The 13,076-nt window shown below is 34.3% G+C and overlaps 1 pseudogene; it reads left to right on the forward strand.

Annotated features, from left to right (window-relative positions):
• Positions 1 to 10,551: 10,551 nt before the first annotated feature.
• On the forward strand, positions 10,552 to 11,208 carry LOC124101262 (YEATS domain-containing protein 4-like; annotated as a pseudogene).
• Positions 11,209 to 13,076: the final 1,868 nt, after the last annotated feature.

Consider the following 13,076-nt stretch of genomic DNA (forward strand, 5'->3'; position numbering starts at 1 on the left):
TTTTCTGTTCTTCTTTGTGAAAACCTTTAAGGGAAATGCATAAACAGATGGGAAAGAATTCTGGGACAAGCAATATAAATGTTCAAAGGGCAGACAGCACTTACAATGGCCTGACTTAAAAGGGAGGAACCGAAAAGCTATGAATAAGACTTTTCAATGACAAGTAACATGTTAAATGAATTACTTTGTAGACTATATTAACATTATAGATGGGAAAAGTTTTATAACTAACTTTCAGAGAAACAAATGTCACATGCACTTCGAAATTGTATATTTTGAAATTATATTTCTGTTGTTTCTGGATTATCAGAATAATAAATCTACCCATGAGGCAATGTTTGGGAAACATAGGAAATAATCATTAAATAAAATTCATAATATTTATATTTTAATTTTCAATCCTCCTGCAATAAATATCACTGTTATCGTGACAGATGTCCACCAACATATATGTACAAACTTACATTGTCATGTGAGTATCTCTATATTCACTTCCAGGATATATAGTGCTTTCAAAATGACAATATTCCATGTCATGATATTTTACTTTACAATATTTAATGACTATAATATTTCAAGATTTTAAGTTTTATTTTGTAAGAACTGAGTTTATCTTTGTACCTTTAATAAAGAATTATTTCTAATATTTGAGAATACAAGGATTGTCCTCCAAATTTGAATTTAAGAATTTCAAATCTTTAGAAAACTTCAAAGAATACCACAAGAAGCACCAATATATATCCAGATGCACCAATAATTATTTTGTTACATGTACTTTGGTTTTCTGCATGTTATAGATCAAACCTAGGACCTTGCACATGCTAGGAAAGTGTACCACTGAGCTACACCCTCGGTTCTTGTCACATCTACATAGTCTCTCCTCTCTCCCTCACTCTCTCTCCCATGCACATATCTATCATCTATATTTGTACATATATATGTACATGTGTGTGCCTGAGTCTGTGTATATAAAATATAGCTGGCAGACAATGTGGCACTTTATCCCTGCATACTTCAGACACACAGAAACAGGTAATTTAATATCAGTACAATACTGATATTAAATTACAGCCCATACTGAAATTCTTCTTATTATTCCAATAGTTCCCCTTAATACTCTGGGTTTATTTGTTTTGATCCAGCAGGATCTAATTAAGGACTATGCACTTCATTCAGTTGTCAAGGTTCTTGAGTCATCTTTAATAAAACAAAGAAAAAGTAACAAGAAAAAAACAAAACATAAAACCCCACAGTTCCCCAGCCCTTTTGTCTTTTGTGCCACTGAGAATATTTTAATATTTTATGTATACAGGCCAGACCAGTTGTCTTACAAAATTTTTGTCAGTTGGGTTTGTTTCATTGTTTCCTGATGATTAGAATGATCCAATTTTTCTTTCCAGATAACTACATAGTGATGTTTCTCCTTCTGTATGTAAGTTACTAAAGAATTTAGAAAATCAAACGACAGGTCAAACTAATTTGTTGTAAGTTGAATTACTGGGCTATGGTGGTGTCCTCTCAATTTCTCTGAGGTAAAGAAACCTTTTTCTCCTATGGTTTAATAACCATTTACTGAGACAGCTCTAGGAGACTATGTGAATATCCTATTCGAAACTGTCCTTTTCCTCAGGATTTCACCATTTATTTATGACTCTTGCTCGAGCCAATTATGATTCGGTTCACATTAAAAGATTAATTTTAAAATTTATCATAAATCTTTACCACATTTCCTCGGGGACATGAACTTTTTTATATATGGTTATTGTATTTTTCTTTTTCATTTTATGTTCTTCAAAACATCTTTAACAAACATTTTTTTTTAATTGTTAAAACAATGAGTTACTTCTGAGATACTGTATCTGGAAACTAACTTTAAGTAATCACACCCCACCAAATTGAGAGAAATTAGCATATTTTTCTTTCTTTTTTAAACATTGTCATTTCCAACTTTGTTAATTTAATGGGTGATTTAACAATTGAAAGGCTATAGTTAAATATTATTAGCAAAACACATATTGGACACATATTTTCATTTTATGTTTATTTAAGTTTATTTTATATACATTTCTATTTTCATAAGAATGTCTGAAGTAATAATTTAAATATATATCTGTTTTTCTCTGCTTATTTCCACATATTTATCACCATGAATACAATATGGAGTCTCTTCAAAAATTAAAATAGAAATACTACCAAATAATGCAGAAATCTCACTCTGGATATATGCTCAAATAAAATGAAATCATGCATGTTGAAGAGATTCAAAATTGCAACATTAGTCACTAAACCCAAGATGTGAAAACAGCCTCAATTTCCACTGAAAGATGATTAGATAAAGAAAGTGGTGTGTTACTCTATCTGTAAAAAGAAGGAAATCTTGGCATTTGTAACAACATGAATGAACCTGGAGGACATTATGCCAAATAAAATAAGCCAGACTCACAAATACTGCATAAACTCAAATATATGTGGAATTTAAAATAACCAAACTCATCAAAAATAGAAAGGTGATGGTTAGGGGCTGGATGGGAAAATTCTCAGTAATACAAAATAAATTTCTGGAGACCTATTGTACAGCAATGTGAATATACTCACCAATACTGTATCGTATACTTGCAATCTGCCAAAATTGTAGATCTTAAGTATTCTCACCATAAGAGATAATAAAGTAAGGGAGGGAAAGAGGAAAGGAAGGCGAAAGAGAGAGTAAGTAAAGGAATGAAAGAAACGAGGAATGATGAAAAGAGAAGGTAAGAAAAATGTAATTTTGTGAAGGGTGGATACTGTGGCAATTATTTTATTATACACTCACACATATATCAAGGCATTGTTGTTTTGCATATTAAAATATATAAAATTTTGTTTTTCAATTCTATTTCGCTAAATAAGGACAAAAATCTTATCTAAAATACCTATACACCTTTTTTTCTAAACCTATTCCAGATAGAGTTTTCTCACAGATTAAAATTTAAAAGTTATTGTCCCACATGTATCTTAAAGGACCTTACATCTCTGCAAAGTTATGAATTAATACTTATTCTATTTCTTTTTCACACACACACACACAAACATAATCCTCTTATCAGATATATAGATATAGGGTAGTTTGAGGATGGTTGTACAAGCAGTCTAATAGAGAATTCTAAATTGTGGTTGCTCATTCTCTCCCCACATTGTTTGTATGCTTTTGGATACAGTAAGAAATATCATTCCTATTGTGAATTCTCACCCGATTTTCTTGGCTGAACTTTATTTCTCTATGCAGTAAATTATTGTTCAGATTATACTTCTCAAAATGCAAGAAAGTGCTGACAGTCCATGCCCTTTAGCTTCAAGAGTCATTATAAGACGGACGCTAGCATTAAAACTATTGTACATTAGAGTTTGATCCTTTGGTGATTTGGAAGACAATGTTGGAGTTTTTTCTCTTTCATGTTTATTTTTCCTATTGTCTTAAACAATTTAGTTATTAATTGGGAGAGATTGATTTAGAATCTGCTATTCAACTTCCATTTCCATTCATAAATATTTGATCCATTTTAAATATGTGTTTGAAATATGGCACTAAGAGCTGCTGTTACCAAGTCACGGTGCTAAGGTCTTCACAGAGAGGTCAGCTAAGTCATCTCTCAGTCTGAGCTATTCAAAATACCATTAATATTGACTCTTCTCCTCCAGAAGTTGATTCTACTTTTATTCTTAAAATAATTCTTTTCAGGATCTTATAACTACTCTAGGATAGACTGTCTCTCTGATTTATAATCTAATTAGAGCCCTTTTACTCTTGTGTCTAGAAAAAGACTCCTGCATCTCATCTATTGTGTGGGACCATTTCATACACTCTAGTCTCCTAGTAAATCCCAAACCATTTTTTCTACCTTTAGGTCAAAGGAGCACAGTTTCATTTGCTTTAGCTCACAGGGTTGTTGCCCAAACTTTTCATCAAATATGATTGCTTTCATCCGAAATAACTCTATTTTATACTTCATTGTGACGACACAAACTGTGCCAAATTTTTTTCTATAAAATTAGAGAGACACGTGTATCTCCTGAGAGAAGTTCTTCCCAGTCTCTTCTTATCACTATTATATCTTGCACAAAGAAAGAATGAAATAACAAGGATGATTTAAATTTCTTTCAAAAACGTATTGTATGTGTATTGCTTTTGATTTAATTGTGCTTAAATTTATTAAACATCAATTTGGAAGCAATGCTTCTTAACAACTCTGATTCAAATTAGTAGTGAAATGTCATTTGTATCTTTCAGTTTGCATTAGTCACACCAGTTAAAGTATATTAAACATTGTATTTGGGAATTTGTTTAGTGTATATTAACCTGGTGACAGTTTTGAAAAAAAAAGTTTCATATTTTTTATGTGCTAGGGAGAACAATGTGCTTTGCATAAGAAAATGGAGAAGTGATGGGGTGTGCCAGTTCAAAGGTCTCAAGAACTATTGCACCCTTCTGCTGACTCTCTTGGAACCTGCGACCATTCTGTGAATAAGCCCAAGCTGACCTATTAGAGGAGGAGAGACCTCATAAACCAGAGTCACATCAGCCTAGTTGCCCCAGCTGAGACCCCACACAGGAAAGCCAACCACTACCACTTACTGAAGTCCATAGGGGACCCAGCAGAAATCAAAAGAAGATGCTCCTAGTGAAGCTCAACCTCAATGGTATACCACAGAACAACAACAAAAAAATCATAATAAATAAATTTAAATTCTAATCCACTCAGTTTGGGGATGGCTTTTTATTCAAGCATTCTGATTCTGGGTACTAGATGACAGGGTCACTCTTTGTGCTAAGCTTAATCAGTCATTAGATTTTCAAAGGTCATACAATCCCATGATCCAGTTTGGGGAAGGCAGTGTGAGTCGACCTACTCAAGAACATCTTATTATCCTGCATAAATATTAAACAATGACAGTGTAGTGGTTGGTACTCCATATTTCTTAAACACTCACATGATACATACATTTCTGGAACATCCTAGAACAAGGTCTTTTTCTACTTGATTTTGTGAAACGTGTCTGTTTATAAGTATTTAAGTAAGAGAAAGCAAATAATAAAAAAATCTGTTTAATAATGAACATTTAACATAATACATTTTCAAAATTAAAAAGTCAATTATTAACCCAGAGATGTGTGATATGGAATAAACAAATGATATGAAATTGCCTTAGGACACATAATTTAATATCAACAGCCTCATGAAGAAGTAAGAGCAAATGAAGTCTTAGAGAAACCATCAACAAAAGAGCTCTTTGGTTGTACATTTATCCTTACAAGATTATAAAATAATTGAGTTGAGTGGATTTGATTTTCATGTTATACTCATAAAGAACACTTGAAACTGCTTCATTAACTTTATTTTTAAATACCCTTCTGGTATCTTGGGTTTTAAATCAGTTGTGATAAGAAAACCTCAATGCAACCTGTCTCAATTTTTATATTAAAATGTTCCTTAAGCCTATATACAAATATGTAAACTTACAAATAATAAAAATAAGATAAAAGAACAATCTAATGTTGAAGATCTACCTGGAGTAGGATTACAAGAAAGATAAACAGACTTTGACTTATAGTAAGTATACTCTGGCTTTATTCCATAAATAAGGGTGTCCACAAATGTGTTTCCTGATGTCAAATCACAATCCATTTCATCACTGGGAAACACAGGACCTTTACCAATCAAGCAGCCATTTCCACCTTAAGACTGATGGTTGATATGTAAATTATAATTCTCTCTAAAAATATTCTTTAATTCCAAATATTTATTCATACAGGCATCATAGAATGTAATATAGTAATAACTAGATAGCTAGTATAAATTAAATATTTTTATGCCAAATGAAATGCTAAATGTTTAAATACATTATTCAATTTAATCACTATGAGAAATCTATTCTCAGTATTAATCAGCTCTTCAGCATTATAAAAACTTCCGGATATAATCAACTTTTAAAGAGAAAACGCATATATTGGTGCAAGATTTTAGAAGTTCCAGTCCATGATCTGCCTCCTTCATTGCATTCAGGCCTACGGCAAGTTAGCACATCATTAAGAAAGCACACAGTATAGAAAAGCATTTATATCACATCCAGGAAACAAAAGAGAAAGAAGGAGTCAGGGCTCCACAGTCCCCTCCAGTGACCTAAAATGCCTCTCACTCTTAAAAGTTCCACCGCTTTAAATAGTTTTACCCTGAGAACCAAACCTTTAATACATGGGACTCGGGGAACACTCCAGATCCAAACTATAGCACTCTCATTTATAATGGAGGAAAGAGAGGGCTAGAACACTTTTCAATTTATGTTGGGCCAAATGAAATTAACAACAGCCACCACTTTTACCTAAGGAAAAATATCAATTTCATATGATTCAACCTAACACTAAGTGAATTATCCAGACCTGATATCTAAATTTATGTGAATCCCCTTAAATCTCTGAAAGGAACTAACAAGAAGGTATAAAAGGGTTAAAAATTTTGGTGTACAGTGCCTTTTCGAGGAAACTGGCTTGCTATAGGGCATTTTGCAGAGCATGGAAATAAAAGAATTGCAGAAATGAAAACTGAGACTACTGGGCTTGATTCTGTTAGTGCCACAGTCTGGGCTGGGCACAATCAGGAGCCACTTGTCAAAAGAAACTAACTTTATTTTTAGAACCACACATGCCAAACAAAACAGCCTCTCAGGAAAAACCCTCAGAGCCCCAACTGCCACCACCGGCTTTCCACAAGCCTCTCTCTCCAACACAAGCCTCTCTCCACCTCCCACAATCCTCCTGCTCTTGAGGCCGATTGGCTGGGTAGCGGAGCCAAAAAAGTCCCCCAATGAGCAGGTCCGTGGTCTGAAAGGGCAGGGATACAGCCCAATGAGCATCACCGCAGAGGAGCCAATCAGCTAGATGTTGCTGGGGCCGCTGTGAGCCAATCATCAGCCGGCAGCTGGAAGTTTGCTGGGGCGCCTTCGGCTGTGGCTCTCAACATGTTAGGAATAGGAGGGAATCAGATAAGATGAAATGAACTAGCTCTCAAGACTAGCCCCTAGAATGCTTTGAAACTCTGCTATAAAACCCTCTTGAAAGAGGAAGCCCATGGTATGGATGTCTAATTGAAATAGAGAGAGAAGTAAAATAAATATACATTAACACTCAGTAATTTATTTGCTGCTCCAGTGTTATGAATTTTTTATTATTATAATTAATAATATATTTTCCATAATAGGATAGGAGGTATGAAGTCTTAAAAAACCCATAGGGAAAAATGTTTAGATGGAGGAGTTTAGGAGGTGTTTGAAAGAGGTCAAAGAATATAATTCAATATGATATTTCAGAAGTAAATAAAACATTGAATTAAATCTAATTTTTTTTTAATTTTCTAGAAAGTCTATGGATTTTGTTATTTACAGAGGCTTTTTATAAAATTGCTACTATATATGGAAGAAGCCCCATACCAGGGAAGGTATAAATAATATGATAGTAGCTCTTATAATAGTTAATTTTACCTGGTAAAGTTCCAAGAGCATCTTACCTTTGAAAATTTGTTATCTCAAAATTATAGGATATTTTAAGCTTCTTCTCCTTATATTGCATGTACCTCTAGACCTCTGACTGTGTTTTTAAACTTAATCATTTAGTATATTCTATTTTATTGGGATATATGTAAAATGTGCCCAAACACATAGAAGTACAATATTACCTCCTTATAAAATGTAAACTATTTTAAAATTTATTTATTTTAACACAATTCTTTCTTGTAGTTGGGTCACATTGAACACAGATTCATCATTTTTGAGGGGCATTCTATCAAATGTCTTGTATAATTTAATAGACTAGATTATTTCCATTTTTCAGATGAGATTTGTGAGGACTTTACAAGATGGAATGATTTATGTAAGGTCAAAGAGATTAAAAATCATCCAATATTTTATGTAATGCAGTTTGATCCCAGAATACCTACTTTTAACAATCATCTTATGACAAAATTTGATTCAGATAGTAATTGTGTCACTTGATATTGTGAGCATTAAACTTTTGAGTTAACGTAAATCTTGGAGTATGAGAAACATGCTTGAAGTTACTCTCACTTCACATAGTACTTTTCTAATAAGAGATGCAAATTCAAAATTTTTATTTAATAACATTCTCAGTGTTTCCTGTGAAACTGATATTATAAAGTCATGGGTATTAGACTAATTAATACTGGCCAGTATTAGACTAATTAATGATGATTAGGATATTTTCAATATTGCTGATAATTATCATTAAATTATTATGTTTATCAGAATATAAGAATCAATCATTGAAAATGTGGATGGAAACCAGGGATATTTGTTACACAAATATTGTAACTGAAACTGCAAAGGTTAAAAAGGAGGAACTATAGATAAAGGAACTTAATTGATGCTAAATTGACTTTTAGATGATGAAGATGCTCTGAGGGTAAGACTTTTTTAATAGCAGATAATTTAACTTAAATTAAAGCAAGTATAAGGCAATAAAACATATTGAATTAATCGAGTCAAGGTCATGAATCTTTCACATAAATCCACTTTTTATCCAAAGTTAAGGCTTTAAAGTAGTCTTTCTTTGCAATTCTTAATACCAATACATTCTTTATTTCTCATAAATGCAGTGAAGTCATTTCTTTACACTCTGATTTTATTACTTCTTTATTGCAGAACTCTGAAAAATGGTGGTAAAATTTTTCATTGATTTTGGGTGATTTTCAGATTTGCATATCTTATTAGCTTCATGGGCAGTAAGTACATTTAAATGCAATACAGTATAACCACTTATTTCCTATCTGTATATATTTCAGCTTAGTTAATTTAATTTTGTTAATCTGATTGCTTAAAAAGATCATTACCAAATCTTTATTTAGAAATCAGCTTTTTTTCCCCTTAAGAAATACTGCTCTGAAGATGAAATTATACTTTCCTAGGGATAAGAAGATTGTTTTCTTTTATTTCAAGGTGACTTAGAGGCTAAAATACACATAATATTGTTAATATTGGACCTCAGAGCAATTTTACAAGTGCCATTGTTAAGATTCATTGTGTAAAATTACTCTTTACTTTGTCCTCAAAGAAGATCCCTGTGTGTTTAATCTAACAAAACAGATGACTCTTAAAACAGAAGAAAGAAAGAGGGATAGAAAGAAAGAAAGGCAGTTTCTTCTCTTAGTCTATTTAATCATCTGTAAATTGAAGTTCTGGGCTAAATGAAATCCTAAAAACTTTACAATCTTTTATATTATATAAAAAATGATAGCTCTAAAGCTTCTGTTGAGATTCCCCTAAAGTTAGTGGATTATAGAGAGTACATGGAAAAATTCAAAGTCAATTACCACTAGTAGATTCATTCAGAAACTCTTCACTGACAATGCTGATTTCTGGCATTTGGCTTTCAACATGGTAACCTGACCCACTGCTGTTACTCTCCAACAAGATTGCCCAATAGTTTCCTTCCATCCACAACTCATCTGCTCCCCATATACACACAGAACTGCCTTCTTTCATCAAATTGTTGGTTGCACTTCCTTGTGAGATTCCCTTGCATTTCTATACAGACAAATGTAATTCAGTAAGGGCAAAGTCCTGCAGGAAATTTGGGGTAAGGGAAAATACTTTAGATTACTGATCATGATGCTACATACTATTGTAATTCCTATCTAGCTGTGATTAATGATCTCTATTTTTGAACCCTTTGAGTCATTTACACATTTCTTGTTTATTTTCAACTGCAAGGTGTCTTACCCTTTTAATATAAAGTATCATTTTCATAGATACTAGCTAAACAACAAACAAATAAATTTCTCCTCATGCTTAAGTAATTCAAAATCTGCTTTCTGCCATGACAATAAGTGAAAAAAATGCCCTGAAAAACACAGAAATTAGTGTATGCATTCAACAGGTCCTAAATTGTTAAAATAAAAAAGTGCCAGACAGTGAGGATTTCTCCATATTCAGGTTTGAGAATTCTACCCTATGAATAGCAAAGATCCTGGACAAAGTGTTTCCTGCTGTATCTTCACTGCCTGTTTATCTACTAAGATGGGGACTTTAGAAAACTAAATAGAAAAAGTTATGGATATTAGTAATATTTGCAGCTTATGCTTTCTTCAAGCTGGCCATGTAAAAAATGAGAAGAAAGACAATATAGCTTTATTTGAAAATTGCTGTCTGCTTAGAGTCAGCAGTCCAAAAGATCAAGAGTCAAATCACTGTGTACTTTGTGCAGTTGGAAAAGACAACTATCTGTCCCCAAATTGCCATTAGCATTATATGAAAGGACCAGCAATTAAAGACAGAAATGGGCTTCTGATCTGCTCTTCAACCACTTGGGGCTAAAGGAACTACCTCTACCCCTGCCTGCAGGAGGAGCCAGCCTTCACTCAGCAGAGTCCAAGTGACTTGCCCTCATTCTCTCAAAAACCCTCCACAGGACAGAGCAGGAAGTTTGGTGCCTTTGAGGGGAGTGGTGACCCCCCCACACACCCAGGGCTCTTTCCCTGGCATCAGTTGCTTCTTCCATGGAAAAACATGTTGAAGAAAATAACGGAATTTGGGCCTGACTGGGGTGGGAGAGTGAATGGGGTACTACAATTAAAGCAATAGTTTATGATAATGTTGCTTGAAATTTGGGAAGAGAAGAGAAGATAGGCATACCCATTGATGGACAGTATACCTAAAACCAGATAGAAATGAGGATATGTCAGCATATGTGAAGAAATTCCAGTTTAAATTACATGAGAGCTATGGTAATCCTGTAAGAGCTGTGACTGAAATAGGATGGGGTGAATTTGAATAATTATCAAAATATTTTTATTGACCCTAATGAAAGACCTGTAACCCTATATCATTATTAAAGCTGTTCCAATCAGATACCAATGCAATGCTGGGGGAAAAGACAGTGATTTCAGAGTTATGTGATGAAATGATATTTCAAGACCTAAGAGCAATGATGAAACAGTTATTAACAGCTTCTCCTCAGCTAACATTAGGAGCCTATAAATATGAAACAGATTTTTGTGGAACTTGAAGTGAAAACCATAGAAAAATTATAAGCTGCCAAGAAAAAAAAAACAAGCTTTGAAATTGCAGAGCTTAGGAGAGATTAAAAACAAGACATTAAACTATAAATTATATAAAAATATTGAAATCAGGAAACTTGAAGATGACTAGACAAAAGACATATGAACATATGAAGTGCTGAGGAGAACTTGGTAGTAAGCTAAATTGAAAGTAAGCTGGACTTTAATGGAGAAATGTGTTTATTGCAAATGCTCTGATGTTTCTTAAAGGAATTGTAAATCAATACATTTGATTTGTTGGGGCATTACATAAGAAAGCTAGGCTACTTTGCTGGGTCATTACATAAGAAAGTTAAGGTAAATATGGGAAAATTCTGACCATCAGACTGAGACGATATCCTCCAGGGATTATAAGTATTCTTTTAGTGAGAAGATGGGTCAAGTCATGGGTCTGTTCCTTGTCCAGTTATGGATAATTAACCAGCTCAAACATAAATCCCAGAAAGCTTATCTAGTAGTCAGGAAAATGTTAGGTCAGATAAAAAGTCAGGAGTAATGGTTTGTTTCTTAAGGGCAGAAGTACGCTTAAGATCATCAACCTTTCAGAGCTGGTCTGTCACCTATTTTATTTTGAGAAGGAGTTGTCCATCTGGTACTAGTTTGAAGAGTTCTATTTTGATGGTTCTTCAGAAATGCTTAAATTCACGCAAACACACAAGTTGAAAATGGTCGGCTAATGTCCACCAAGGACAAAAGGGTCTTCGCTGAGGACAATGAGGACAAGAGAGATAGTCCCTCATGTCAGAACCTGGGTCAGGCCAAGTGGCTGACAATCACACAACTACAAACAAACTCGCTGAACTGGAATGGAGCAAGAAAAATGCATATCACCCAGAGACACAGGGAGTGAGTTTTCTTCTTTTATGGAAGAAAAAGATCTTAGTTCTCAAAGGTAGAGTCACTATGTTAGGAAGAATAATATTTATACATACAAGGGAAAAAGTCTAATTTTAGGCAGTTTATATATATATGTACATTTTAAAATTATCTCTCTTTTTCCTTCTTTTGGTGACAGAATACTTTTCTTCCTATCAAGAACTATCCTTTTCCATCTGTTCAGTAACATGAGCCCATTTCTCCACTATAAGGCAAGGGTAGGATGATAAGGGGCTGACATAGTGAAATTAAAGTTCATAAAGCATGCCATGCATCAGGCATCATATAACATGCTGGTTCTGCCATCATATATTGAGAGAGGACAGATTTCTGATTAAGGCTTTGGATAATTTCTCTCATTTTATTGATATATCTATTAGATGAAACAAATTATCCTTACTTTTTTAAATTCTTCCTTTATGGTTTCCTTTAGCTCCATGCCACACTAGGAACAGGGCTCAAGTCAAGTATGGCAATTTTCCTAGGATTGTAAGTCTCAGATCAGAATCTGGGGCTGTCAGAATGTGTGCAAATTGGACAAGGGTTAAGGAAAAAATGGGAACATAAAGATATGAAGTCAAGGATATGCCCATACTAACCTGCATGGGATTCAGGTTTACAGAAGGCCCAGGTCCAACCTGCCACAGGTACACACCCACCAGAGCTTAGGCTCCAGCATAGAATGGTCTCTTCTGACCAGCAGACCACCACAGGAGCTCAGGCTCAGCCCAGATCCACCCACACTGACATACACGGGACCTGGGGGCCCAAGTCTAAGGGACACTGCAGACATTGCCACTGCCTTCCCCATGCAGTAGCCCCTACCTTTTTGACAACAGACAGGGCTTAGAAGCAGCTGCATCTCAGAGCAGGCATCTCAAAGACAGTGTAAGGCCTACCCTTTCAGCCCCATCTCTGTAAGACATTGCATCCATCTTGGGGTACCTCCACTATTATCTCGAGTTACCTCGGCTATTGCTGCCACTACCTTCAGGTGCAGTAGCATACATTTAGGGACACCAGCAGGGTCTGGAAGCCCAACATCAAGGTGAAGTACAGACAATCTGCATGGGTAATATAAGAATATAGGGTAGAAAC

The sequence above is a fragment of the Marmota monax genome, unplaced genomic scaffold (assembly GCF_021218885.2).
Source record: "Marmota monax isolate L192 unplaced genomic scaffold, Marmota_monax_Labrador192_F-V1.1 WCK01_AAM20220418_F8-fsc00069, whole genome shotgun sequence".
NCBI classification, from domain to species: Eukaryota; Metazoa; Chordata; class Mammalia; order Rodentia; family Sciuridae; genus Marmota; species Marmota monax.